Raw genomic sequence first — 26,051 nt, 5'->3', positions numbered from 1 at the left:
GTTGAATACGATTAGCAAGTATTTTGTTAAGTATTTTTGAGTCTAGGTTCATTAGAGAAATTGGTCTGTAATTTTCCTTTCTTGTGGTGTCTTTGTTTGGCTTTGGTTCTAGGGTAATGTTGGCATCATAGAAGGAATTTGGCAGTGTTCCTTCTGTTTCAATTTTTTGGAATAGTTTCAACAGGACTGGTGTTAGTTCTTTCCGGAATGTTTTGTAGAATTCACCTGTGAAGCCGTCTGGCCATGGGCTCTTCTTAGTTGGGAGATTTTTAATGACTGATTCTATCTCTTTGCTTGTGATTGGTTTGTTAAGATCATCAATTTCTTCTTTTGTCAGTATGGGCTGCTTATGTATTTCTAGGAATTTGTCCATTTCCTCTAAATTGTCATTTTTGTTGGAATATAGTTTTTCAAAGTATCCTCTTATGATAGTCTTTATTTCTGTGGGATCAGTGGTGATATCACCTTTCTCATTTCTTATTTTGTGTATTTGCATCTTTTCTCTTTTTTTTCTTTGTTAGTCTCGCTAAAGGTTTGTCAATTTTGTTGATCTTCTCAAAAAACCAGCTCTTGGTCTTGTTTATTTTTTCAAGTGCTTTCTTATTTTCTATTTCATTTAGTTCTGCTCTTATCTTTGTTATTTCCTTCCTTCTTCTTCCTGTTGGGTTACTTTGTTGTTGTTTTTCTAATTCCGTCAAAAGTGCAGTTAGTTCTCCAATTTTTGCTCTTTCTTCTTTTTTGATATATGAATTTATGGCTATAAATTTCCCTCTCAGTACCGCTTTTGCTGCATCCCATAAATTTTGGTATGTTGTGTTATCATTATCATTTGTTTCAAGGTAGTCATTGATTTCTTTTGAGATTTCCTCTTTGACCCACTGTTTTTCTAAGAGTGTGCTGTTTAATTTCCAAATTGTCATGTGAAGTCTGGGTCTCTGTCCCTTGCAAATTTCCAGCTTGACTCCACTGTGGTCAGAGATACTGTTTTGTATGATTTCGATCTTTCTGAATTCATTAAGCCTTTCTTTGTGGCCTAGCATGTGGTCAATCTTGGAGAATGTTCCATGTGCGCTTGAGAAAAATGTATATCCTGCTGTGTTTGGGTGTAATGATCTATATATGTCTATTAGATCCAGCTCTTCTAATATACTGTTCAGATGTTTTGTTTCTTTAGTGATTCTCTTTTGAGATGTTCTGTCCAGAGTTGATAGTGGTGTATTAAAATCCCCCACTATAATTGTAGATGCATCTATTCTTTCACTTAGTTTTTCCAGCGTTTGCCTCACATATTTAGAGGCGCCCTTGTTAGGAGCATAAATATTTATGATTGTTCGAACTTCTTGACAGATTGTCCCTTTCACTAAAATATAGTATCCTTCTTTGTCTCTCACAATTGTTTCGCATTTAAAGTCTATTTTGTCTGATATTAATATAGCTACTCCTGCCTTTTTTTGGTTGTTGTTTGCTTGTATGATTGTTTTCCAGCCATTCACTTTCAACCTCCATGAGTCTCTGGGTCTAAGATGTGTCTCTTGTAGGCAGCATATAGATGGGTCGTATTTCCTTATCCAGTGTCCCAGTCTGAATCTTTTGATAGGTGAGTTTAATCCGTTGACATTCAGTGTTATTACGTTTAGAGAGTTATTTATGGTAGCCATATTTTGGTTGGATTTGTGTTTGTTATGTTTTGTTTGTATTATTTTATTTTCCCCTTCTATTTTTGTCTTTCTTGTTTCTTTTACACTCTCCTCCATCTCTGACTGTCCTGTTTTTTCCTTTCTTCCTGCAGAACTCCCTTAAGAATTTCTTGAAGGGGAGGTTTCTTGTTGATATACTCTTTTAGTTTCTGTTTATCTGTGAATATTTTGAACTGTCCATCATTTTTGAATACTAGTTTAGCTGGATAGAGTATTCTTGGTTGGAAATTTTTTTCCTTTAGTACCTTGACTATATCATACCACTGTCTTCTTGCTTCCATCGTTTCAGATGAGAAATCAGCACTTAATCTTATGTAGTTTCCCTTGTATGTGATGGTTTTCTTTTCTCTTGATGCTTTTAGAATTTTTTCTTTGTCTTGAGCATTGGATAATTTGACAAGTATATGTCTTGGGGTGGGCCTGTTGGGGTTTATGACCAGTGGAGTGCACTGTGCTTCTTGGATATGTACATCTGTCTCTTTCAGTAGATTTGGGAAGTTTTCATTCATTATTTCCTGCAACACTCCTTCTGACCCCTTTCCCTTCTCTTCTCCTTCTGGAATGCCTATAATACGTATGTTTGAGCGTTTTGCGTTATCATTCAGGTCCCTAAGTCCTATCTGGATTTTTTATTGACCACTTCTACTATCTGTTTGATTTCCAATGCACTGTCTTCCACATCACTGATTCTCTGCTCTGCCTCTTCTAGTCTGCTGATATTTGCTGCAAGTGTATTTTTGATTTCTTGAATTGTGGTGTTCATTTCCATCATATCTGTTATTTTTTTGCGCATGTCTGCAATTTCCCCTCCAAGTGTTGTCTTCACGCTGTTAACCTCTTTCATTACTTCATCAAATTTGTTGGTGATAAATGTTCTGAGATCTTTCATTGCTTGTGCGAAGTCCTGCCCCCCTTCCTGATTTTTAGTTTGTTCATTGGATTCAGTCATGTTTTCCTGATTACTGGTTTGGTTTGTAGATTTTTGTTGCTGTCTTGTCAACATTTTTTCTTGACGGGTTTAATCAGTTCCTTAGCTTCTTTGTCTAGTCTTGGAGATTAATTAGCTGTTGTTTTTGCGTAAGTGTTATATCTTCTCTTTGTCACTTTGTTCTTCTTATTCCAATTTCTTATTGCTAGTTAAGCTCACTTTAAAGGAAAGTATTGGTGCTGGGGAAAGGCAATTGTGTAAGGAAGGAAAAAGTGTGAAGTAGTATTGGTGATATATGTTAACAAAGCAACAATATGAGTTCTGGGAGGATGGAGGTTAGATTATGTAAATTGTGTAGAGTTATAGTAGTAGGAAAGTACCTATAATGAGGTAGACGACTGAACATGGGAGGAATGTGGTACGTACTAAGAGGCTATTGTTTTTGTGAGAGGGAAAGAGAAAAAAAAGGTAATAGTTTCAGGGACGAATACCAGATGGAAAACTAAACAAAGGTATTAGAAATTAAGAGTTAGACACTTTGTGGATCAAAGAAAGGGAGATGGAATATAGGAGAGATAGCAGATGGTGGAGGATATCAAGTTGTAGGGGAAAGGGGATAGTATAGATAGGCTAAATCTATTCACAGAGAAATGAGGCAGTGGAGGGTGAGGAAACCCAGCAAATGTGAGGTATTTCCTGCAGAACCTATTGTATTGTTAAGGTAAAATAGTATAAGAAGAATATTGGGGACAAGAAAGAGAGGATTAAAAAAAAAAAAGAACAACAACAACAAAAAATAAAAAATAAAAAATAAAAAAAAAAAACAACAAAGAACAGAAACCCCGCTGCCAGGCTCAGCTGGGCTCAGCTGGGCTCCGGTCCCCCACCCACCACCCGCCGCAGCTCGGCTGGGCTTGGCTGGGCTTGGCTTCCCCGCCCGCCGCGGCTCGGCTGGGCTCGGCTGGGCTCGACTGGGCTCGGCTTTCCCGCCTGACACCTGCTGCGGCGCAGCGCGGCTCGGCTCTCCCGCCCGGCACGGCGCGGCTGGGCTCGGCCGAGCTCGTCTGGGCTTGGCTCCCTCGTCCGCCGCGGCCCAGCTTCCCCGCCCGCCACCCGCCGCGGCACAGCTCGACTCGGCTGTCCCGCTCGCCGCCCGCCGCAGCGTGGCTGGGCTCGACCGAGCTCAGCTGGACCCTTCCCCCCGCCCGCCGCGGCTCAGCTGGGCTCAGCCGGACCTGGCTTCCCCGCCCACCGCCCGCCGCGGCACAGCGCGGCTCGGCTCTCCCGCCCGCCGCCCGCCGCGGCGTGGCTTGAATCCCCCGCCCGCTGCCCACCGCGGCCCAGCTAGGCTATCCTGGCCGCCGCCCGCCGGGGCTCAGTGCGGTGCTAGCTGCCTCGGCTCCGCCTACCCAAGGAGGGAATCCTCCACACATAGCTGGGATCTCCGTGTATATTTCACAGACGGATCCTCTCTGTTACCTTCCCTCAAAATCGATGTCCAGACACCTCCGGACCAGGAAAAATCCCGAAACAGCCCGGTCCCAAAGAGTCTCCGACGCCTCCCAGCCGATTCCCCCCAGGAACTAGTAACCGGGAAGTTCACTCAGCCACCATCTTGTCTCCACCCCCGAAACCCTCCTCGATTTTGAGGTGGAGTGGACATCACCATCCCAGGATCTTCAGGATGGAGGAATAAATTATGGATTACAGTGGACTTACTAGTATTCTAGTATACAATTGTTGTGACCCTAGGAATGGAAGAAACTGTATCACTGAAGTGGAGACAGTGGCCATGGGAGTTGCTGAGGGAAGGGAGAAGGAAGAAGAAGAGGAGTGATATAGGGGTATTTTTAAAAATTTTTTTATTGTATTTATTCATTTTTTAAAAAATATTACATTACAAAAATATGAGATCCCCATTCACCCCCACCACCCCCACATCACCACTCCCCCCACAGTAACACTCTCCCCCATCATCATGACACATCCAATGCATCTGGTGGGTACATCTCTGGGCATCGCTGCACCCCATGGTCAGTGGAACACACCGTAGCCCACACTCTCCCACGTTCCATCCAATGGGCCATGGGAGGACATACAATGTCCAGCAATTGTCCCTGCAGCACCACCCAGGACAACTCCAAGTCTTGGAAATGCCTCCACATCTCATCTCTTCCTCCCATTCCCCACAACCAGCAGCCACATGGCCGCTTTTTCCACACCAATGCCACATTTTCTCAATTATTAACCACAATAGTTCATGAATAGAATATTATTAAGTCCACTCTAATCCTTACTTATTCCTCCTTCCTGTGGACCTTGGCTTGGTTGTGTCCATTCCACCTCTATGTCAAGAGGGGGCTTAGATTCCACATGGATACTGGATGCAATCCTCCTGCTTTCAGTTGTAGGCACTCTAGCTCCATGGTGTGGTGGTGGACATTCTTCAACTCCATGTTAGCTGAGTGGGGTAAGTCCAATAAATCAGAGTGTAGGAGCTGAAGTCTGTTGAGGCTCAGGGCCTAGTTATCAAATTGTCAGTCCAAAGATTCAAATCCCCTAGATATATGTTAAACCCCAGCATGAACTACAATACCAGTAAGGTAGCATGAAAGGCTTGTGAAAAGAGATCCCATCTGAGTCCAGCTCCATCACGCAGAAACACCAGCTCCAAAGAAGGGCCAACTGACATGGCAGTGACCTCCATCTGCCATGACCATAGAACCTGTGGGTCTCTTTAGCCCTCAAAAGAACCAATACCTGGGGTTGTATCTACTTTACTGTCTCTGAGACTCTGCTCAGGTGTGCATAAGGGCAATCCTGACAACATCCAGACTCTTTTTTAGAGACTCATAGCCATATAAACTCATTTGTCCTTTCCATTTCCCCCTTAATTTAGGTCAAACAGCATTTTTAACTCCTGTTATTATATGTAGACAGGGATATTCTGCTGGTTCATGTTGAACCTTTAATTCAAGGTCATTTTCTAGTTTTGTCATCAGCTGGTACTTGGTAGTGATCCCTCAGTGCCAGGGAGGCTCAACCCCGCGTGTCATGGCCCACGCTGAGTTTGGCTTCGAGACTGGCCACATTTGAGTAACACGGAGGCTGTCAGGAGGGAACTCTTAGGCACAGTGCTGCTCTAGGCCTTGTTCTTACAAGCTGGAGGTAAGTATGTATACAAGGAAAGGCATAGTATGTGTACAAGGGGGCATAGGGTTACCTTTGGGTGGGGCTTTGCAGGTTGGAGGGGGGCTAGGGATGGGCGCATGGGTAATATTGCCCAAGAAATTGGGGGAAGGCTGGGGCAACACACGAACATAGGAGATTGTCAGGTGTTGGTTGAGAGTATAATGCTGAGAAAACCTTTTCAAAATATAATTAGGAAAGTTACCTGTTTAAGATACTTAAAGGGGATAATCTGATGTAGGACAGACTCCTAGGGAATATCTGAATGCTCATTTTGCCAGAGTGGGTTATACCATTGGATAGAGACCCATATAATGAGAGTGAAGGTAGACCCACATCCTGGGGAGGACTAATGCCATCAAATAGAGGGAACTGTATCTCTCAAGAGAAACGGCGGCTCCCAGGGCATTAAGGCAGTTCAGCAAGTCAAGCCCTCAAAACTGTTGCAAGTATCTCTGAACATGGCTCCTCAAGAAATGAAGATTGACTGTCACTGTGGGCCCCAAGGGGAGGGGGAAATAGATATTGAATAGATGGAACCAAAGTAACTGTAAGGGCAAAAGAAGTGTTTCACAAGAGCACACAAGGATGGATATAAAACATATAATATTACACTAAAAACATGTAGGGGACGACAGACTAATAATGTAAACCATAATGTAAAACATAGGATAGCTAAAAAATTTAGAAAACTGTATAGCCTAATGTATAAACCACAATGTAAACACAAATGTTATCTTGTTTGAAAGCTAATGTCTCAATATCTGTACATCAGTTTCAGTAAATATGATATGAATAAGTTAAAAGATTATCGCTGTGGAAGGGAAAAGGTTTTATAATGGATATGTGGGAGTACTGTATATTGTATATATGAATTACTGTGATCTATGGCTCTTGTGAAGAGAAGCTCAATAATTAGGAAAAAAGAAAAGAAAAAGATAGGATGTGGAATTTTTACAAATCAATATGTATTCTATATCTAACCTTTAAACTCATCGCTATATTCCATTTTACTATTAAGGGAACCTGGCATTATATTGGGCTTCACTTTTCAAGAAGTTTTGGATCACAGAGTGGTTCAACAATGGCAGTGGAGGAATACTGATATGGGATATTATTGACAGGGGACATATTGTTGACAGGGAGGTATACAGGGCATGTGTCCAGGGTGCATGGAAATGTTTCTATATACTCATAGTGGAAACAATTAAAAACAACAGCTGGGGGGGTATTGGGTTCCTGGCTCAGGGGGCTCTGTTGTGGTCCCTAGGGGAGCAGCGGCAGTCCCCCAGGTGCAACGGCAAGGACCAGGAAGGAATGAGGGTCCAACAGTGAGCCCCTGATACTAATGACTATGCTTGTGAGCCTATGCACCTGAAATAGGGGTATTTTTTGAACTTGAAGTTGTCCTGAATGATATTGCAAGGGCAGATGCAGGACATTAAATATCCTGCGATAATCCACAGAATGGACTGGTAGAGAGTGTAATATACAATGTAAACTATAACTCATGCTGTGTAGCAATGCTCCAAAATGTATTAATCAAATGCAATGAATGTGCCACACTGATGAAAGAGGTTTTTGACATGCGAGGAATGGGAGGGGTTGTGGTGAGTGGGGTAAATGGGAACCTCTTATATTTATGAATGTAACATTTTGTGTAATCTATGCTTCTTTAAAAAAGATAATAATGGAAACAAACAAACAAAAAACATTGTACAATACATGAGACATAAATCACAATGACTCCTCTGGTGGAAGGTGGAATGTGTGTAACGGAACACATAGAAGAACATTCTCTCATGATCTATGACAAGTATATAATACTAATATAGGCTGGAATTTACCAGATAGGTTGGAGAAAAATACACCAAATGTAAGATATTGGCTACAGTTACTAGCAATGTTTTGATGATGCTCTTTCATAGTGTGTAATAATTGTTTTACAAAAATGCAAGGCATTGGTAATGTATGAGAGCCCTGTATGATGATATGCATATTTTTTGTAGTTCACAACTTATACTATACACTTTTTGTTTATGGATTTTCGTATATGAATGATGAACTTCAATACAAAAAGTAAAAAAAAAAAAAAAAAAAAAAAGAACTCTACACGACAATCAAGTGGGTTTTATCCCAGGGATAACAGGGTGTTTGAACACAAGAAAATCAATTTGTGTTATACACCACATTGACAATTTGAAGAAGAAAAATCATGCGATCCTCTTGATTGCTGTAAAAAATCATTGGACATAGAACAGCACCCTTTCTTGATTAAAAAAAATCTTCAAAAATAGGAATAGAAGGAAGCTTTCTCAATATGGTAAAGTTCCAACATGAGAAACTCAAAGCCAGCACTGTACTGAACAGGGAAATACTGAGACCTTCCCTGCTGAGATCAGGAGCAAGACAGGAATGCCCCATGTCACCACTGTTATTCAATATTGTGCTAGAACATCTAGCTAATCTGGAAGGGTAAGAGGCCATGAATAGATCAAAAATAAATATTTAAAAAGAGCATGAGGATTATGTGAACATGGCTAATGAGCTAGACAGATAAATCTTAGCTCTCACTAAAACAACTGAGAGGGAGTCAAGGTTACCTTGCTGACCTGCATTGGGGTACAGCAGACCAGGACAGTGCTTCACAAAATAATCTCTCAGACCACAGTGAAATGAAGCTGGAAATCAGTAAGGAATGGAGAACCAGATTAGGCACAAAGATTTGGAAGTTAAACAATGCACTCTTAGACAAACAATGGATCAGGGAGGGAATCTCAAAAGAAATCAGGAACTACCTAGGAATGAATGAAAATGACAACACTACATATCAAAACCTATGGGATGTAGCAATAGCTGTGCTGAGAGGGAAATTTGGAGCCATAAATGCATATTTCAAAGAAGAAGAAAGGGCTAAAATGAAAGACCTACCTGAACACCAGAAGGAATTAGGAAAAGAACAACAAACTCCAAAGAAAATGTAAAGAAGAAAATAACAAAGATTAGAGCAGCTCTAAAAAAAAATCAAAATTTAAAAAGCAGTAGATAAAAACAAACCAAAACAAAATCTGGTTCTTCAAGAAGACCAAGCCCTTAAATAGACTAGGAGAAATAAAAGGGAAGATGCAAATATGCAAAACAAGAAATAAGGAAGGGGATATCACCACTGACCCCACAGACATAGAGTACTATAAAAGGAAAATTTGAAAAATTATATGCCAACAAGGTGGATAATTTGAGGAAATGGACAAATTCTTAGAAACACACAAGCAGCCTACATTGATAAATAAAGAAATTGATAAACTCAACAGACAAATCACAAGCAATGATAAAGCATCACTCATCAAAATCTTAACAAGTAAGAAGAGCCCAGGAATAGATGGCTTCATAGGTGGATTCTACCAAACATGCTGGAAAGAACACTAATCCTACCTCCAAAAAATAAAAATAGAAGTGAAAGGAATACAGCCTAACTTATTCAGTAATGCCAACATCACCCGAATACCAAAGCCAAACAAAGATGCCACAAGAAAGGAAAACTACACACCAATCACTCTAATGAACCTACATGCTAAAATCCTTAACAAAATACATGCTTATCATATTCAACAACACAAATGAATTAGACACCATGACCAGGTGAGCTTCATCCCTGGTATGCAAGGTTGGCTCAACATAAGAAAATCAACCAATGTTTTACACCATATAAACAGATCAAAAGGAAAAAATAACATCATCATCTCTATAGATGCATAAAAACATTTGACAAGATACAGCACCCTTCCCTGATAAAAACACTATAGAAGATAGAAATAGAAAGAAACTATCTCAATATGATAACGGGTATATATGAAAAACCTACAACTAACCTTACATAAAATGGTGAAATTCTAAAAGTTTTTCCTCTAAGATCAGGAACAAGACTAGGATGCCCACAATCACTGCTCCTATTTAAGACTGCTTTACAAGTACCTGCTCAAGCACTTGGGCAAGAAAAACCTATAAAAGGCATCCAAATTTGAAAGGAAGAAGTAAAAATTTCACTATTTGCAGATGACATGATCCTACATAGAGAAGACCCTGAGAAATTGACAACAAAGCCCCTAAGCTTATAAATGAGTTCCGTAATGCCACAGGTTAGAAGATCCATGTGCAAAAATCAGTAACATTTCTGCACACCAAAATGAGCAATCTGAGGAGAAAATCTAGAAAAAAATATCATTTAAAATAGCAACTAAAAGAATCACCTAGGGATAAATTTAACTAAAGATGTAAATGACCTTTATGCAGAAAACTACACAACACTGTTAAGGAAATCAAAGAATGCTTAAATTAATGGAAGACTATTCCCTGTTCATGGATAGGAAGAGTAAACATCATTAAGATGTCTATCCTACCCACACTGATCTCCAGAATTACCAGAATCCCAATAAACATCACCACAGCATTTTTTTTGCTGAATTGGAAAAACTTCAAAAATTTATTTCAAAGTGCAAGAGGCCCTGAATAACCAACGATGCATGGAAAAGAGAAATGAAATATGAAGACTCATACTACCTGGCTTTAAAACATACTACAAATCTACAGTGGCCAAAACTGCATGGTATTAGCACAAAGACACAATGAACAATGTAACTGTATTGAGAGTTCTAATATAGATCCTTCCATACACACTCATCTGATATTCAACAAGGTCACCAAGCCCACTCAACTGGGAGAGAATGGCCTCTTCCACAAATGGTACTTGGAGAACTGGGTTTCCATATTCAAAAGAATGAGACAGGAACACCATCTCACATATTATACAAAAATCAAGACAAGATCGATCAGATTCAAATATAAGAGCCATCACCATAAAGACCTTGGAAGATAATGTAGGGAAGCCTCTAAAGGATCTTGTAGTAGGAAATGATTTTATGACCTTCACACCCAAAGGCAAGCAAGGAAGAAAAAATAGATAAATGGGACCTCTTCCAAATTAAAAACTTTTACACCTCAAAGGAGTTTGTCAAGAAAGTGAAAAGGCAACCTACCTATTGGGAGAATAAAATTCAGAAACCATATATCTGATAGGAGCCTAATATCCAGCATAGATCAAGAAATCCTACACTTCGAAAATGAAAAGGCAAAAAACCCACTCCAAAAATGGGCAAGTGCTTTGGATAGATACTTCTCCAAAAAACAAATACAAATGACTGAAAAGCACATGAAAAGATGCTCAACATCACTCGTTATTAGGGAAATCAATATCAAAACTACCACAAGATATCATCTTACACCGATTAGACTTGCAACCATATAAAAAAGCAGAAGACTACAAGTACTGGGGATGATGTGGGGGAATGGGAACCCTCATCCACTCCTGGTGGGAATGTAGAATGGTGCAGTCATTTGGATGATAGTTCAACAGTTTCTCAAAAAACTAACTAGAGGTCTGTCCCATGATACAGCAAATCCACTGCTGAATACATACCCAGAAGAATTGAAAGCAAGGACACATCAGATAAATACACACCAATGTTCATTGTGGCATTATTTACTATTACCAAAGGTTAAAATCAACCCAAATGCCCATCAAGAGATAAATGGATAAAAACAATGTGGTGTATACATACATTGGAATATTGCTCAGCTGGAAAAAACAATATAGCATTAACACAACGGATGATACAACATGGATGAATCTTGAGGATCTTATGTTGAGTGAAGCAAGTCAGGCTTTGAAGGACAAATATTTCATGACCTTACTGATATAAATTAAGCAATTTGAGCTGACTCACAGAGCAAGCATCTGGAAGATAGGTGTACAGGAAATAGAAATGGATAAGAAGATTGTCAACCAAAACCTATATGGGTGAAATCTATGATGAGGTGGAAATGTGTAGCTGTGCAGTGAAACGACATGGCAAGGGTGTAGTGATATTATTGAGTTTGGTGCAGATCTGACAGGGGGTAGGATGGGGAGGGAGAGGTAGACAGGCCTTGGAACTGGGGCATGGCTGAAGAAGGGAGCAGGTAAACACTGGGGACTGGCAGTGATGTGATTAAAAGTACAAAGTTAGGAATGCTCTTTTGTCAATTTTACAAGGAAGAGTTACTAATTTAGTGTGTTGGATGGAAGGGCATTTGGGGCAAGGCATACCTGGGACAGGCTTTTCAGGAGTGTTCAAGAGGTCATTTTGCCATAGTGTGTTCTATCAATGGGAAAAGATCCACAGGATGTTGTTGGATTTCCATCCTGGGGAGGCCTGCTATGTTCTCCAACAGAAGGGTAGGAGTCCCTTGAGAGTATGGGTGGTGCCTTATAGGGAAGGACAGACCAGTGTGTCAAACCCTCAGTGTTATTGCAAGTAACTCTGAATCTTGTCCTCCATGAAATAAAGCCTGGTGTTCACCATGGGACCCAAGGGGAGGGGGAGGGAAGAATGGAAGAAACTGGGGTCATTTTGGGAGCAACAGAAGTGTTCTACATGATAATGCAATGATGGATACAGGCCATGTTTAATTTCATCAAATATTTATAAAATGTATGGTCCAAAATGTAAACCATAATGTAAACCATGGACCACCCTTAGCAGCTATACTTCAATATGGGTACATCAGGTGTAAAAAATGTACCATCCACATATGTTATTGATATGGGAAGGGGTAAAGGGGGAAAGATGATAGTTATATAGGAGTCCCCTGTTGCAGTAGTTTGATATAACTGATGGATTCCAAAAAGAAAATATTGGATTATGCTTGGAATCTGATCTGTACATGGGCATGATTGAATTATGATTAGGGCATTGAGTCCCTACCCCTTGGTGGGTGGGGACTCACAGATAAAAGGCATGGTGAAGAACAGAGTTCGGAATTTCTGATGTTAGAGTTTGATGCTGAAGACCTGGGAAGTCAGCACCCAGAGGAAAGGGAAGCCAGCACCAGGAGGGAATCTTGAACCCAGAGAAAAGCAAGCCCCAGGAACATAGGAAACCTGGAAGCCAAAACCCTCGCAGACATTGTGAGACATCTTGCTCCAGTAGACTTTAGTGAGGGAAGTAACTTATGCTTTATGGTCTGGTATCTGTAAGCTCCTACCCCAAATAAATACCCATTATAATTCCCAGCAGATTTCCGGTTTTGTGCATCAGCACCCCTTTCACTGACTAATACACCTGTATTCTGAATGTGACTTTACTGTGACCTAAAACTTCTTGGAAGACAAAATAAAAAAAAGAAAGACACTGGAGGAATGGAAGAAAATAAGATCACTGTACATGCAGGACGATATATATTACAGTGATGAAAGGAAAAACGTACAAAAGTTTTTAAAAAAATATTTTTCATTGCATTTTTAATATCCATATATTAAAATTTTAATTTTAGTTTCTCTAAATTATTATGTATTTTATTTCTTACATTTAAACCTATCATTATTTCATTTTCCTGTTAATTATATTTGGTGATATCCTTGGTTTCATTTTTAAGGAAGTTTTGGGTCAGAGAAGTGTTTCAAGTATGGTAGGGGAGGAGCATTGGTGTGGGGTGTCAGTGTGGGGGATATATGGGAGGAAGCTCACCTGGGCATACACATAAGGCATAAAATGTATTTTAGTGTTCATGGAGCATTTTTACAGTGAGTGGAGATTTACACAATAAATAAGAATATCAAATTCCTATTGTGGGGAGCTCTGCCACTTTCTCTAATGGAACAGCAAGAATCCCCCAAGTACAGAGGCAATGACTAGTGAAGGAGGATGGTCCATTGATGTGCCCTTGATATTGATGACTGTGCTTGTGACCGACCCTTCATTCTTGAAATTGAAACTTAGCCTACTATTGTAGGGTGCCTAAGAGTTAGCTAGTGGGAACCACCCTGTGCTCAAAGGTGGCCTCTCTCCAAGCCAAATTCAGCATATAAATGCAATAACTTCCCCACAGCATGCTTTACATCTCCCGGGGATGAGTAAACTCATGGAAATAAACTCTGGAGTATGGGTTACTAAGAAATGGAATGAGGGTTGAGAATGGGAGCTGATGACTGATGTATGTAGTGATATCATTTGGTAAATTGTAATAGAGTGGAAATGAATGGGGTTGAGTGTAACACGTGTAACACATTATAGGAATGCTCAGAGTGAACATTATTGCTTAAATGCTCAAGTCAGAAAATAAGCACCACAAATTGGTAAGTTAAATTTCATCTTAAGATAGTAGAAAAAGCAAACTAAGTCCAAAGCAAAGAGAAGGAAATAATAAACATCAGAAAGGAAACCAATGAAATACCAGAAAACCAATAAAAATCAATATTATGTTGAAAAGATCAATAAAATATTCAAATCTTGAGCTCAACAGAAGTAAAAGAGGACTAAATTACCAAAACCAGGAGTAAGGATGGGAACATCACTACTAAGACTATGGAAGCAAAAATATTAGAAGCAAAAATTGTCCTAGTGGGTCACTAGGGGTAAGAGCGAGTGGTGCCACTCCCATTTCCACCCCTTGACTCCTGGACCCATGGATTCTGGTTGTGGGAGAAAGAGCAGCATAAAGTGGATGCTGATTTAAAGCATACACAGCCTCCTGGAGAACATTGCCCCAGCCGTGCAAGGTATTGCCAGCTAGTTGGCACTCTTAATGAGTCTTTGACAGGCCATTCCACCATTCTATCAATCCAGTTGCTTCGGCTGTTTGGAACATGGTAAGACCAGGGAATTCCATAGGCATGTGCCCATTCCCACACATCATTTGCTGGGAAATTAGTTCCTTGAGCAGAAGCAATGCTGTGTGGAATGCCATGGCGGTAGATAAGACATTCGGTAAGTCCACAGATGCTAGTTTGGGAAGAGCCATTGCATGTAGGAAATGCAAACTCATATACAGAGTATGTGTCTTTTCCAGTTAAAACAAATTGCTGCCCCTTGCATGGTGGAAGTAGTCTAATAGAGTCAACCTGCCACCAGGTGTCAGGCTGGTCACCTCAAGGAATGTTGCCCTATTGGGGGCTGAGTGTGGGTCTCTGCTGCTGGCAGATTGGGCACTCAGCAGTGGATGTAGCCAAGTCAGCCTTGGTCAGAAGAAGTGTGTGTTGCTGAGCCCGTGCATAACCTCCATCCCTAACTCCATGGCCACCTTTTTCATGGTTCATTTTTTCCACTTGATTATTAAAATCTTCCTCTGCTGAAGTTACCCTCTGGTGAGCATTTACATGGGACAAAAAATTTTCATGTGCTTTGCCCACTGAAAAAGGTCAATTCACATAACTCTTCCCCAGACCTCCATCTCATCAATTTTCCAATCATGTTTCTTCCAAGTCCCTCACCATCTAGCCAAGCCATTGGCAACAGTTCATGAATCAGTGTACAAATGCACCTCTGGCCATTTCTGCTTCCAAGCAAAATGAACAACCAGGTGCACTGCTCAAAGTTCTGCCCACTGAGAGGATCTGTCTCACCTCTGTCCTTCAGCGATGTCCCAGAAAGGGGCTGCAATGCTAGAGCTGTCCACTTTTGGGTGGTACCTGCATATCATGCAGGACCATCTGTAAACCTGGCCTGAGTTTTCTCTTCCTCAGTCAAATGATGGTAAGGGACTCCCCAAGAGCCCAAAGCTGTGGGCTGGGAAGGAGAAAGTCATGTGGCAGTGGTGGTGGTCATGGCCATTTGGGCTACTTCTCCATGTAACTTTCTCATGCCTTCATGATGCACTCAAGCCCTTCTCATATATACCACTTCCACTTTATTATGGAGGGCTACTATGCCCTCCCGAATTTATGGCTTGGTGGGTCAGACAATACCCAGCTCATGATAGGCAAGTCAGGCCTCATGGTAACTAGTTAAGCCCATAGTTAAGCATTCGGTCTCTACTAAGGCCCAGCAGCAGGACAAAAGCTGTTTCTCAAAAGGGAGTCGTTATCTACAGAGGATGGCAGGGTTTTGCTCCAAAATCCTAAGGTCAGTGTTGTGATTCACCTATAGGGGTCTGCCAAAGACACTGGACAAAATGATGATGACGGACAACTGTCATCTGAAACAGAGTATTTACAACTGCAAGCAAAACAGCCCTTTCCATCTGCCCCATAAGATCTAAACCGCCTCTGAATCTGAGACAGAGTGGGCATCAAAACCCAAAAAAATGTATGGTTTAGGAAAGAACCAACTTAAGGTGGTCAGCAACCATGGACAAAGTAAATGTTAATATTGTAACAATGGAAGAACATGTAACATTTATGCAAAGATAGTGCTTAGCAGAGGTTCTGAGGGGAGGGGCTGGGAATACTAGGTAGAAAATAGGGCATTTTTAAGGCATTGGAATTAAGTGTAAACTGCAGTGTAAACTATTGACCTTAGTTAGTAGTAATGCTTTAATGTTTTATTTATCAATTGTAATAAATGTACCACACAATTGTAAGATGCTACTTAGAGGGAAACTAGTGGGAGGGGGAGGGGGAGGTTATATGCAAATCCCTTATACTTTTGATGAAGTTTAAAAATATTATCCCTACAGAACACTTATCAAACACAAAATGTTTATGAAAACATAAACAGATGAAAATAGCCTGTGGTAACAGTTTCCACTTATTATCAATAGACCTTCCACAACCTAAAAGAAATACATCCAACAGAAATTACAGCAAACATTACAAGTACCAGCGGCATGCTAGCACCATATCCCTAACATTAGGAAAAGACAAAGAAGAGCAGTCATTACCATTTCTATTCGACAGTGCAATACAGGTCTTTACAAGTGCAATTAAAAAGTTAAAACAAGAAATGTGTTTTAAAGCTTGGAAATCACGTGCACAATCATTACATAGCCAAAGAAACCCTCTGGAATCTCCCACTGAATTATGACAATCAATGAGGGGGTAAGTCTGTCTCTAAAAACATCAATCAACCAAAATCCTTTGCATGCACAAAAAGTAATTTAGTATGAGGATATTTCAGTGTATGGGATATTTCTGTGATTTAGCCTCTGGGTTTTGGCATATTTTGACCAAAATGTACTCAAATTCATTCAAAGTTCTTCATATCATGAATCAAAATTCAAAGCACAATAATAAATTTTTTTTTTGTTTTCTAATATCTTCTACTATGTAGTACCCTAAATTTCCAGAGTTTCCCCTTACAAAAGATCAGGCAGAGCAATTCTAATGCCCTAAAACTGTCCTGTGTTCCCCCACCCCCAGCACCTATGGTACCCACTGTTTCACTCTCTGAAGAGTGTGACTCATAATTACTTGCAATAATATTGAGTACTTGGCATAATTGTCTCTTTTCTTTCATTAGGCACTGCCTATGCTCTCAAAAGACTCTTGCCCCTCTATTTGAGAAGATAGCATGACTCCCGCGGATTGGGATTTAATATTTTCTTGCTTATTGTGTGGGTCTCCACCCACTGAGATAACACATAATGACAAGATGAGCACTTACATATTCTAGAGAAACCAGCTCCAGGTACAATCTCTCCTGTATGCCACTCCCATTCAATACCTACACCAATAATCTTCCCCTGCCATATTTACTAAAAGAATATTCACAACCTTGTAGTTTTAAGCACAGATCTGCAAATCCCCAGAGTTCATCTGTTCCTTCCCTCGACCCTCCTTCCAACCCATGGATAGTCCAAACCCCCACTCTACCCGATCACAGACCAGCACTGCTGATCTCAATATCATCACAACACCACTGTCATCCTCATGAACTGCACAATGACACCCTTCCACCTTATCCTAGTTACTGCCCATATGGGCATAGGCTCACAACCCCTGTTCCCTCTGTGTCCCCTGGAGACACTAGCTCCATGAGACTGCTCAAACTGCTTAATTCATATCAGTGAGGTGATGCAATATTTGCCTTTCAGTGCCTGGCCCACTTCACTTCACATGAGGTCTTCAAGATTCATCCAGGTTATCCTGTGTGTTAATACTGATTTGCTTCTTATACCTCAGTAATGTTCCATGGTATGTATACACCACTGTTTGCTTACCCATCTTTCTATTCATGTGCACTTGGGTTGCTTCCATCTTTTGACAATAGCGAATAACGCTGCTATGAACATTGGTGTTCATAGATCCGTTCATGTCCCTGCTTTCAATTCTTCCTGTTATATACCCAGAAGTGGGATTGCTGGATCAAATGGCAGTTCTGTCATTAGCTTGCTGAGGAAATGCCAAACTGTCCTCCACAAGGGCTCCACCATTCTCCACTCACACCATCAGCTAATGAGGGATCCCTTTCCTCCACATGCACTCTAACTCATATTAAAGCAGATTTCAGAAAAATGTATTTCACTTCTATTTATATAGCAGGGAATCATACATGGATAATACTTATTTTTAAAATGAGTCAATTGTATTAATACATATTAACAAATCATTAAATTAATCCAAAACTTACAATCAGTGGTATTTGGTATTGTACATTCATCACTTAGATCATTATTAGAGCATTTCCATTATTTCCATAGTAAAAATATTAAACAAAAAAGACACCCTGAGCCAACAAGTACATAGCAACAGTCTACCCACAATCTGCTGACACACAAACTGCAGTCCCACAACAACCAGACACATGCAAGACATTCCCTTGGCTAATGGATATACATGGTAACAATCACACAAATGCACGGAAGCCTGAAGAACCTCTGACACTAATTATATATTTGCCAGACTTTCCACTGTACACTCAGAGTCCCTTGTACAAAAAATATGAATTTATATGGTTATGAGTCTCCAAAACAGAGTCAGGAGACCATCAGAGGGGTCACTCTTATGCATGCCTCAGCAGGGTCCCAGAGACAGCCAAAGTAGATCCAACCCCAGGTATTGGTTCTTCTGAGGGCTCCAGAGACCTTGAGGTTCTAGGGTCGTGGCAGATGGAGTTCAGTGCCAGGTCTCTTGGCCCTACTTTGGAGTTGGTGTTCCTGAGTGGGAAGGAGTCAAACTCAGATGTGATCTTTTTACAGAAGCCAATCCTGTTACTTTTACCAGACCTGTGGTTGGCACTGGGGTTTGGAGTATGCTCAGGGGCCCTGAATCTCTGGACTGTCCATGTGATAGCCAGGCCCTGAGCCTCAACAGACTGGCAGCTCCCACCCTCTATTTTAATGAACTTGCTCCAGCCAGTAAACAGGGACATGAAGAAGGTCAAGCACCACACCAGGGAGCCAAGAGGGCCTACAACTGCAAGCAGGAGAATTGCATCCACCATCCATGTGGAATCTAAGCCCCCTCTCAATATAGAGGTGGAGTGGGCATAACCATCCCAGGGTCCACAGGATGGAGGAATAGAGTATACACTAGACTGGACTTACTGATATTCTATTCTGGAACTGTTGTGATTAGTAATGGAGGAAAATGTAGCATTAATGTGGAGGATGTGACCCTGGTAGCTGCTGAGTGTAGGGAGAGGGAAGAAGAGGTATGATGTGTGGACAGGTTCACAACTTGGAGTTGTGCTGGGTGGTACTGCAGGGACAGTTGCTGGACATTGTAGGTCCTGCCATGGCCCACTGGGTGGACTGGGTTAGAGTGTAAACTACTATGTAAACCACTGTCCATGTGGTGCAGCAGTGCTCCACAATGTATTCACCAAGTGCAGTGAATGTGCCATGATGATGAAAGAGGTTGTTGATGTGGGAGGAGTGGGGTGAGGGGGTGGGCACTATATGGGGACCCCATATTTTTTTAATGTAACTTTAAAAATATATTTTTGTAAATCCCACAATTCCCAGTAAAAATTAACCTTTAGTACAAAAACACAATCTCTAAACATCCATGGACAAACAAGCACTTAGTAGTAAACATACCCTCGTATTCCATAAAAAATACACCAAAATTCACAAAACCCCCAAATCAATCCCATAGAGTCTGACAATAACCAAAGGCATTCAAGATAAACTCAGATATTACCAAGTACTTAAGGAACAGTCAATCCCCCAACCCCTGTGAACACACACCTAGGTATGATGCCACAGAACCTGAAGACGAAGAGCAACTTTTCCACATTCTCCTAAATCTCACACACGACACCCCCTCTTTCACCCAAATGGACATGATCACCTCACACCCCAAATGCAAACTCACACGAGCCTCCATCTTGAGAAACTATGAACAGAATGTGTCCACACGCCCCGATATGTTCACCTTCACAAACCCAGCCCCCCACAAAATCCAGTCACTCCTTTCCAAATTTGGTCCACACCAAAAACAAATGCCCTGAACTCCCACCCAGGCAGTGTGAGCACGTAATAAATGCCTATGCTTTGAGTAGACACACACCCAATTCACACTTCACAAAGAGACACATATGATATATCACTTTACCCCCTCAAAACAAACAGAGGCACCCCAAAACACACATATGCAAAAGTTTCCAAAGTGGTCCACTGTGTTGCTAGGCAGAATATTTGCTGTTCCTTTCTGCAGTGTTTTTGATGAGAAAATATTACAATCTCCTCCCTGTTGAACCCAGAGGTGGCCATTTGACTTGCTTTGTTCCATGAATACCCACAAATTACTAATGGCCCATCCTCCAATGCATGCATTAGAAGAGTAAACATAACCTTGTGAATTAACACACACTCCAGAGTTCGCCTGAGCTCCCTACACTCTCCAAACCTGTAGAATCTACCTACAAACTCCCTGAGTTTTCACATAAATTGTCCACAGCCCTAGGACACCCAGCCCACAAGTCTTCATGTATATACAGAAACCTCCAACACCACCCCACACATGTATTTACGATCTAAACTTCACTCTGACACACCCGTGGTCCCCACCTTTTGAATTCACATATACTACTGCAGTTATATACACAGAAACTCCCATCTCCATAAACACACTGACATCTCACACAACCTGGAGAACACACACACATTCAGAATGCATGGAGGGGTGGGCTGGTGTAAATGAGAACCTCTTATATTTTTAAATGTAATATTATTCATAATATATGTATCTTTAAGAAAATACAATAAAAAAATAATGCCTATAAAGCAATGGCTCCGAGCCTAAAATGGGATGAGTTTTGTGGAGAGTTTCAAGGGCCACAGATCTCTCTGCATCTGCACGAAGGCCTCCAGTCTCTAGTAGATGGGAATGTAGGTGGGAGACAGCCTAGATGGCAGCACCTGCAGAGATTGTCAGGACAGGGAGCCCCTTTCTGCAGGCCTTGCCCTCTCCCAGGAGGCTCATAATCCATTGCCTGATGGAAGCATGTGAGAAACGTCTGGATAACTCAGTTCAATTGAGGAAATGACAGACTTTCTAGAGCCACCATCCACCTGGCCAGCTGAGACAGTTTTGGGGTCTATGTGACAATTCGACTGCTCCCTCTGCCCATACCCCTTTACCTATCTTTTTATAGAGATTCTTTACTAACCATCTTGCTCAATAACCTCTGAATCCCAGATTGCATTTTAGAGATTCAAACAGATATAACCCATTTCTTCATTCGACAATTATTTATGGAGCATCAATGTCATGGTAAAGATGCCTCATGCAGGTCTTACATTATAGTTAAGGAACCCAGCTATAAACAAATATCTCTAGCCTGGACTCACATGCAAACTGAATTTCTGAAATGTACACTCAGCAATGAGATTTAGTGCTGTAATCCTAGTGGACTCTGCAGATAGAAACTGGGGAATGAAAATAAGGTTGACTGTTAAAAAACCTTGATTGAAAACATAAGAGAAGAATTGAATGCTCAAGGGGAGAGTCAATTTCCTCACATAAAAATAGTTACCCTACACTGGAATCCTCTTCCTGGGATATCTGCATCTGGGCAATGAGATTCAAGATATTTTCCAGGTATACCACTAATCCATTGCCAAAATAGTGCAGATAAACAATCTACTGCAAAGCTCAACTGATTACAGCCATAGGTGTAGATTTCCCTCAGGTGTCTGAGGGTGGGGGTTTGCAGCTTGGCTCTTCTGGAAGTTCTCCTCTGATCTAGTCTCCTTCACATGTCAGGGTAGACTAACGAAAAGCAGTCTGGCCCACATCTCACCCTCAGAAGGAGAGCATGAGCACATGCACCTGTCACTGGCTGATGTGCAAGGGGAAGGCCCAGAACCAGGTCCCAGAGGCAGAGCAGGAGGCACTGTGGTGTGATAAGGGGAAGGGCAAGGAGGCCTGGAGGGAAGCACTCTGTCATTTTGCCTTCTGCCACAGGTAGCTGTGACTTCTAACTCACCAAGTTTAGAAGAGGCTGTTACTGCATGTTACTGCACTCTGACCCTGGGAAGCAGCTAAAAACACATTCTCAGGTCATCTAATCCTTATTCAGCAAACATTTCTTTGTGGCGCCCTTTGTGCAAACACTGTGAAGACTGCTGTGCAGAATTCAGAGCTGAATGGATCAGGTCCCAGTGCTAGAGGATCGAAATCACATAGAGAGTTTTGTAATTGATTTTGTTTGGAATCAGAGTGGAGTGCATTAGGGGACTTGGCAGATGTGTTCTACCTAGTAAAAGTAAGAAGGAACATTTTTATGAGAACTCAGAATATGCCAATCACAGCTCCTATAAATTGAATGTACTAACTACAATATTTACAGCTCTACAGAGCTAGCAGTGTTATCCTCATTTCACAAATAAGTGAGACCTGGCTCAGAGGGGGAAGACTATTGAAACAGTCACAAAGGGCATGGAATCAACATGGGGGAACCAAATTTGAGCCAGGCTTTCTAAAAGCAGAGGCTCTGCTCTAGCCCTGACCCCAGGCTCCCTCTTGATTGTGTTCCCTGAAGCTGGGGAAGAGCAGAATGCAGGGAAGGCACCCACTACAGGAAGGACAGCTCAGGTACCTCCCTGGGATGGAGCTACCTCCAACAATGCTGGCCCTCCAAGGTCAGGACCTCTCCATCAAGGCCTTTTCCAGGTGACCCCTCTCAACAGGGGCAGCAGTTTCCTCACCCAGAGGATACTCTCTTCTCCCACTGCTGCTTCCCCTGCTGCCATGGCTAGCTCATGCTAGGGCTGCCTCCAGCCACATCTGTCCCAATGTTTCAGCAGGTTTCTCAACTTTATGGTTTCTAGATGCCCAATGATGAGATACTGGGTTTGCTTTAATACCCATTTCTCATCTGGGGCCATCCTATTAAGACATATTTACTGATGGAAGGATGGGTAAGCAGGGAACTTGGCCCACAGCCAGAAACTAGACTGGTAAGCTCTGGGCTGATGATACCACAGGGCTTCCTGCTTGAGGAAGCAGCAGCCAGAAGGTGAGTCTGGGAAAGGGGGAGGTGTGGGTGTTAAGGTTAGGGTTGGGGTTGGGGGTCTTCTCATCCCTCACATGCTCTCTCCACCTGCTGCTGCAGAGCCAAACCTTGTTCTGACCTCACCCCTGATGCCTGGCCTCTGTCAGGCCTTGTCTGGGCTCCATGTAGTGTGCTCTGCTTTCCACATCTGCAGGTCCTCGGCCTCCTTCTTTGACTCTTGAAACACACCCTCCACCTTCAGTCCCACATTCCTGCAGCAGAAATCAGAAAGACTTCCTTTTAGGAGCAGTTTCCCAGTGGTGGCAGAATAACCTTCAGAGTCTCCTCAAACCTTACCAGTGTGTTACGGCAGGGCCTGTGTGACCCCATGCCCTGGTGTAGAATTTGAAGGGAAAAGGGCCTGTCACCAGCCTTTGGAGAGTAGAAGAGTCTGGGGCATCAGGGAGCCTGGCCATAAAGGCCACTCAGTGAAGACCTGAGATGGGAAGAGGAGGGTAAGACATGTCCTGCCCCCAGGTTGAGGGCTGTTGCCTTCAGGCCTCAATCTTCACATCCGACATGGGGGCAGCAATGCCAGGCTGGGGTCTGCAGCCCTCAGACCACGCTCCATCCTCCCAGGTCAAGGCACACCCTCTGTCTCTCCCCACATTGTGTCTTTGTGTTTTTTATGTGGGGGTTTTAGATACCCCCACTCCCACAGCTCAAAATTGTAGACGTACTTCCAATACAATCATCCCACTGTGGTAGACTGAATTAGGTCCTGCAATTTAGACCTGTGTTTAACCTTAATCCACTTTCCTGTGGCTGTCAACCCAGTGTTAACAGGATTTCCTCTGGCTTTCATTTTCAGGTCATGTGTGGCCCATCTAAAATTGTGGGTGGGTCCTGCTCCACATGGCTGTAGGCCTGAGGAAGAGAAGCAAGAAGTCACAGAAGCTAGGAAGGAAAGGATATCACCAACTGACAAGAGGCTGAGAAACAATCCAAGGAACTACAAAGATTCCCAGAAGATTCACCAGAATGTTACAGGCTTTCAGAGGAAGCAAGTTTTCCCCACACTTTGACCTGGACTTCCAGTCTCAAATGAGACACCAACATATGCTGTTTAAGCAAAACCATGGTGTGGGATTTGTGAGATCAGCTCAAGCACACTAAGATGTTCACTTCCATGTATAAACACACAACCCCACCATTCAATGAGATATATACACACATACTAAGTGCCCACAAGACATACTAATAACTCTCTACTGAAAGCTTCAATAACATACTACTGGGAAATGTACATCCAAATCACTGTGACCCAGAGTACACACTCATTACACATAAAATGTACCACATGCCTCAATTTTACACACAATTCCCCTATACAATACAAATATGAAAAAATACCACCCTGTATCACCAAATACAAATACAGCTCCCACATTTACTTAGTCCCTACACTTGCTAATGATCATCAACATATCTCCAGCATTTTCCAGAATAGGCACATGAAACACAACAATCCTTCCATCTGAACATATACATCTGCCAGCTTCATACATTATTATACAGTTTCCCTTCAACACCAAAATACCTATGCACAACTCCTGAACACCACCCAAACATACATCACCACCCAATGTACCCTGAGTACATTTCAATGATCCCACACATCCAACCAATATACAGAAGATACACAGTCCCTACCGACTAATATACTGACATGTTCCCTAGCATTGCCCATATGCATATGCAGAGGCTTTTCCAAACTTAAACACACAAAATTCCCAAAGAATCATGGGGAAAGCACACACAACATATAATGTTTCCATAGCCTCAAACTGCAAATACATAACACCAATTCCTTGATATACATGCACTGCATCTCACAGGATCTGAGAATCCAAAGCCTCAAGCTCACTGAAAAAATAGTCAGGTCCTCCACTTAACCCCAAATATCCACACAGACACCACTGATTCACAGATTTCAAGGTATCCATCATATTCCAACCAACCTATGAAATGCAAATACGAGTGTCAAACTTTCAATTCATGTGAACACAGTTCCAAAAGACATGCACAATAGAGCTCACACACCCTGAATTTCTACAGTCCATAAGAGGCCCACCAATACATGTATAGAATATCACATTTTCAGATACACAATCAACCTCTTCTCTGCATACCCACAATCAGGTACAAAACATCCGTCTATCCTCAGATACACTAACTGACCTGCTAACAACCCCACGAAACACACTTCCACCCAGAGGAACTCAGCTCCTGGATACAATCATAAAAGTAGTTAAAGCCCCAGTTATGAATGTAGTGGTATGTAGCCAGGTTTAACACTGTGAACCAACTCTTTCTAAAATAATTCTGTGTGTGTATATATATAAACAGAGAGAATACATTTCAGTCATTGCATAGCATATGGCATGTGCAGCACAAATTTTACAAATAGTTAGAAAATATACATTATCTTTTGTAAATTGCATTTAGTCAATTGACTCGGACATACTTTTGTCCATTTTTGCCCAAATCTTATATCTATTATATATAACCTGTGCTTGAAAATCCATCTCAATTGACACCAGGCCTTGAAAAACTGTTTATTATTCCATGAAGCAAAGACTCTCCCGTTCGTGATAAAATAATGGTTTCATCATGAACACTGGTTAATATCTCTTCCTTAAAAAGTAATATAGCAAAATATCCAAGATATGCTGAATTTGCACTTAATGTTTAGTGTTCCCTCTTTCCCCAATAGAAGGTATTTTATATACTGAAATATTTTCTCTCATTTTTTGTATTATCACAATGTAACAGATATAGACTTAGATCACATTATTAACAATTTAAAGTTAATTTAACTCTTTACCATCTAGTTCAACAAATGCAACCAGTCTGGCCTGCAGTGCTCCTCCCTCTCACAGTACAGATGCTCCCCCCACAGGGGAAGGGACAAGTGAGGGCAGAGCCACAGCCTTAGGGAGCAGCTCCTGATTCACAGGAGAACACAGTCCTGAGCCCAGAGAC

The 26,051-nt window shown here is 41.7% G+C and overlaps 1 long non-coding RNA gene across 2 annotated transcripts in view; it reads right to left on the bottom strand.

The window, feature by feature from the left end:
* LOC111766368 (uncharacterized) overlaps positions 1-26,051 on the bottom strand; it is a 64,593-nt gene that overhangs the window by 16,128 nt on the left and 22,414 nt on the right. The window contains exons 6-7 of one of the 2 annotated variants that reach the window (XR_009183695.1): positions 23,146-23,278; positions 21,999-22,176 (exon numbers count right to left, since the gene is read on the bottom strand). This is a non-coding gene — a long non-coding RNA (uncharacterized lncRNA). The remainder of the gene's footprint in view (positions 1-21,998; positions 22,177-23,145; positions 23,279-26,051) is intronic. The other variant, XR_009183694.1, reaches the window with a different exon arrangement.

Source organism: Dasypus novemcinctus, chromosome 26 (assembly GCF_030445035.2).
Source record: "Dasypus novemcinctus isolate mDasNov1 chromosome 26, mDasNov1.1.hap2, whole genome shotgun sequence".
NCBI classification, from domain to species: domain Eukaryota; kingdom Metazoa; phylum Chordata; class Mammalia; order Cingulata; family Dasypodidae; genus Dasypus; species Dasypus novemcinctus.
The sequence above is the reverse complement of the archived record's forward strand: the minus strand, read 5'-3'. Positions and strand labels throughout refer to the sequence as shown.